A 4,736-nucleotide genomic window follows, 5' to 3' on the forward strand; every position below is an offset into this window, starting at 1 on the left:
CCCCCAGTCCTGGTAGGGATACCCACGTCGACGGAAGTCGTCGGATAAGCCGGGGGGGTCTGGTAAGCCGTCAATTGAGGCACCTGCTCCGCCTCTTGCCGCGCTCTGTCCTGGTCTGCTGCGTGAAAGGCTCCGTTATGAACCGGGCCATGGCCAGGGGGCGGGTCATGGCGTCGGACGTTACTTGAACCGGTCGCTGAGACCATGTGTCTGCTGTAACTCGGGCTCCGGCCTGGACGAGGGGTCGAGTGGATCCTGTCTCGGCTGTAGGAATACGCCTCTTGCTGCGCCAGTGCTGTCTGAAGGAGTTCCCTGACCCGACGGGTTTCAATAGCCGTCGGAGAGTCGCCGTCAACTGGGAGAGCCGCCAGCCGTGCCGCCGCGGCGACCATGTTCTCCAGCGGGTTATTATAATGACCCGGGGGTATTGGTACGTACTGAGGCGGGGCAGGGGGCACCTGGGGAGGCCCCATCACTTGTGGCTGAATAGGGGTCCCAGACCCGGGCACTATGACCCCTGGCGGGTTACTAGACCCTGCACCTGGCGTGTTGAAGAGGTTTCGCGGATCGTAAACCGGAGGGAGTCGAGATTGGGCCTTTTGATGCCTCCTTCTCAGGACCTCATTGGACGCGTTTTGATCCATCGTTAGCCGGAAGGACTGCGCTTGAATCAACTGGGTTTGGGCGTCGAGAGCCGCCCTTTCCGCAGCCATCCTGATCCCCTCTGCTGCCAGATCCTCCTTGGCTTTCACTAGATCCAATTTTAACTGCGCCACCTCCGCATCATGCTGAGCTTGATCTGCCGGGTCAACCGTAGCGGTTAACAGCGCCGTCATCTTGTCCGTGAGATCCATTAGCACCTGAGCCGGAGAAGGCACCGGGTTTCCCGCTCCAGCAGCGGGGTTCTGAACAGGCTGCGCACCGGCCATAAAGACTCCAACCTGACTTGGCGGCTCAAACGGGTCCGGAATACTGTCACCATCGGAACAACCCATGAGCCTGCCATCTTGGAGTTGATACAACGAGTTTGACTCATCGGTGGACGACTCGCCGTCAGAGCCGGCGGCCGCCTCATCACCAGATCCAGATTGATCAGAGGGCCCTCCATGGATACATCCCACAAAAGCGTGCCGTAAGGCAGGCCGGGCCCGGGCGGGTCGTGCACGCTGAGCCGTCTCGATGAGATCGGCGCAGAGATCCGGCTCAGGGCCCGGCTCACCAATCTTGCCAATGAAAACATGAATTCCGCCGAAGGGGACCCGGTACCCGTACTCAATTGAGCCGGCGTCGGGGCCCCAGTTTGCATCGTCGATATAGAGCTTGCCGCGACGACTCTTGGTCATCCGGCCCACAGCGTATCCCTTGAGCCCTTCGAAGCTGCCCTTCAAGAACTCAAATCCACCGTGCGCTGGCCCCACGGTGGGCGCCAACTGTCGTGGAATTGTCACGGCAGATGTCCTCGAGCTAGGACTTAGTCGTGGAGCCATCGCAGCTAGGAAGCTTGAAGGGGTTAATGCGGGACAAGGAACACGAGGGTTTATACTGGTTCGGCCCCTTACGGTGAAGGTAAAAGCCTACGTCCAGTTTGAGGTGGTATTGATTAGGGTTACGATCACCAGGGAGCTAAACTGTTATGCCCGGCTCTCGATGAGATTGTTCTCTGCCTTAAACCGCTGCCGGGTCGTCCCTTTATATAGGGAGGCTGACGCCCTGCAGCTCTCAGAGTCCCGGCCGGCTCATAAGAGTGTCCGGCTCGGACTCTCAACTATTCTTGCCTTACACTACAAGTTCTAGCATAATAAAGATTGCAACTACGGGCTTTAAGCCATATCCGGGTCTTAAGCCCATCTTTGGCCCACCGTCTTCAGGCTTGGCACCGGGCTTCTGGCAATGACCATATGAGTAACCCGGCCCCTCCTGGCGGGTGACTCTAAGGTCTATATCCTCAACACCACGGCCAGTTGCTGGAAGGGCCAGTTGATTCTGGTTCTGGTTGCATTCTCTAGCACGGTGCCCTGGTTGACCACACCTGAAGCACAAGCCATTATTGGGAGTGGGAACATGGGCTTGGGACGGTGGGGCTGGAAGTCTTGACTGCCTAGATGGTGGTGGAGGCAGACGAGGTGCAGCATAGGTCTGCCTTGGGGCAGATGCATTTGGACGGTACATGTTGTTCGGGATCCATATCTTACGCTTCTGTGAGGGCGAGCCCGAAGATGAGCCCGTGTCACGGTTGCGCCTGTGAGAGCTCTGGTATTCCTGCAGACCAGTTTCGACATTGATGGCCTTGTTCACCAAGGTGGCGAAATCGGCGAAGTCATGCACTAGAAGTGCGAGCTTGATGTCAGCTTGTAGTCCATCACGGAACTTCTCCTGTCTGCGAGCATCAGTTGCAATGTCTTCTTCAGCATAGCGGGACAAGTCCAGAAATTCCCGCTGATAAGCTTCGACAGTTTTGTTGCCTTGGGTGAGGTTGCGGAACTCACGCTTCTTCCGGTCCATGACTCCCTGAGGAATGAAGCGGGCACGGAAAGCAGCTTGGAAGTCTGGCCAGGTGATGATTGTTCCAGCTGGCAGAGTACGCCTGTGGCTGTCCCACCATTGAGCTGCGGGTCCATTCAGAAAGAAGGAAGCAAAGTTGACATAGCTGGCAGGGGCTACATCGGCAGACTCCATCTCATAGGTGATGTCACGGAGCCAGTCATCAGCATCCAGAGGCTGAGTTGAGCTGCGGTACACAGTTGGATTGAGGCGCATGAAATCCTGCAGAGTTACTGGGGTTGGTTGCTGGTCCATATTGGGGCGAGGAAACTGAGCCATCATATTTTCCATGAATTGGCGGTTCAGTTCGAACTGTTGGATCATACCAGCCATGTACTCAGGTGGTGGTGGGGCATTGCCACCACTACCACGACCACCTGGTCTAACCATCCTGCTAATATATAACAGGGGTTCAGCATTGAGAAATTTGCAAGGACAAGGATCATTCATGATGAAACATGCATAATGAAAGGAGCACGATAGCTACTACATAGTAGTCGGCATAACTTACAAAAGGGGTCATGCATAGAGTTCAGTACACAGAGTTCAGTAAATAGACTACAACATCATAGGCGGCACACAGGCTCGCGGCGAATGCATCTAACACTACAAGCAAGCCTATATCAGTCCCAAGAGGTACTGTGGAGGTAATCGTAGCCCGACAGCTGGTAGTGAGGCAACGGATAGCCCTCCACGTCAGCAAACTGGGGGCCGCGGATACTCAGGTGTAGAGCCCGACGCTCAGGTGGCAGAAGAGGACCAAGTGCGGGAGAGTAGCCTCCCACCTCTGGCCAACCGACACCGTGGGGCATCACGGTCCTGGCTGGGTAGATCGCAGTACGCGGTAGCTGTCCAGATCGGACAAAAGGGTGCAGTAGCGTCAAAGCACGGTAAAGGTGCTGACGGGTGGTGTACATCTCGTGGCGAAGAGCTCGGTTAGCTCGATCCAGCCCATCAGCATGCAGAACCAGGTTCTGATGGTAGAAGGGCTCTCGGGTGACAGTGGAGTAGGCAGCAGTATAGTATCCCTCCGCACCAACATCAGATGCGATAGCAATGTGCCTGAAAGGGGAGGTGTCCAACTCCCGATACTCTCCACGAAGACGTGTCAGAGCAGCATAGGCAGCATCGTGGACAGCCATATCGATGGTCACACCAACTCCATGTGCGGTGTGCAGCACAGTAGTGGAGTCATACTCCCATGAGTAGAGGTGGATGATGGCACGGTACTGCTCCTGGTTAAAGTCCTGGTACTCCTCGTAGACGGTGTACTCAGGGTGCCAGCGATAACCCAGATAGGTCATCATCTCAGCTAGCACCGCAGGTGATCCCGAGGCACCAATGGCCGTCGTGTGGCGCACGACCTGCCTCGTGGGTTCCATCTGAAAGCAAAGACGTTTCAAAGGAGTCAAATGACAGTGTGTGAATTGTTCAAAATACTATCCTAAGAAACAACTATGGCTTATCCAACTTTGGGGTGAATGCGGTCACGGGGTCCTAGTGTTAGAGTTAGTAAATTCATTTAACCCGAGTAGAAGAGAGTTCAGAGTCCCAGAGTAAAGGTCGAGGAGTAAAAAGATCCTAGTACCACCCAATGGCGACGTGGGCCCGTAAGACACACAACCATGTTAGTAAAAGTTTTGTAATGTCTAGACTCGACTTCGACCAAGGAGTGTGGAAAGGGGGATTGCTACAGGCAGTCGGCTCTGATACCAACTTGTGACGCCCCCGATTTGACCGTACACTAATCATGCACGCAAATGTGTACGATCAAGATCAGGGACTCACGGGAAGATATCACAACACAACTCTAAAACATAAATAAGTCATACAAGCATCATAATACAAGCCAGGGGCCTCGAGGGCTCGAATACAAGTGCTCGATCACAGACGAGTCAGCGGAAGCAACAATATCTGAGTACAGACATAAGTTAAACAAGTTTGCCTTAAGAAGGCTAGCACAAACTGGGATACAGATCGAACGAGGCGCAGGCCTCCTGCCTGGGATCCTCCTAACTACTCCTAGTCGTCATCAGCGGCATGCACATAGTAGTAGGCACCTCCAGTGTCGTAGGAGTCATCGTCGACGGTGGCGTCTGGCTCCTGGACTCCAGCATCTGGTTGCGACAACCAGATAGAAAGGAAAGGGGGAAAAGAGGGAGAGAAGCAACCGTGAGTACTCATCCAAAGTACTC

This window comes from Triticum aestivum, chromosome 7D, assembly GCF_018294505.1.
Source record: "Triticum aestivum cultivar Chinese Spring chromosome 7D, IWGSC CS RefSeq v2.1, whole genome shotgun sequence".
Classification (NCBI taxonomy): domain Eukaryota; kingdom Viridiplantae; phylum Streptophyta; class Magnoliopsida; order Poales; family Poaceae; genus Triticum; species Triticum aestivum.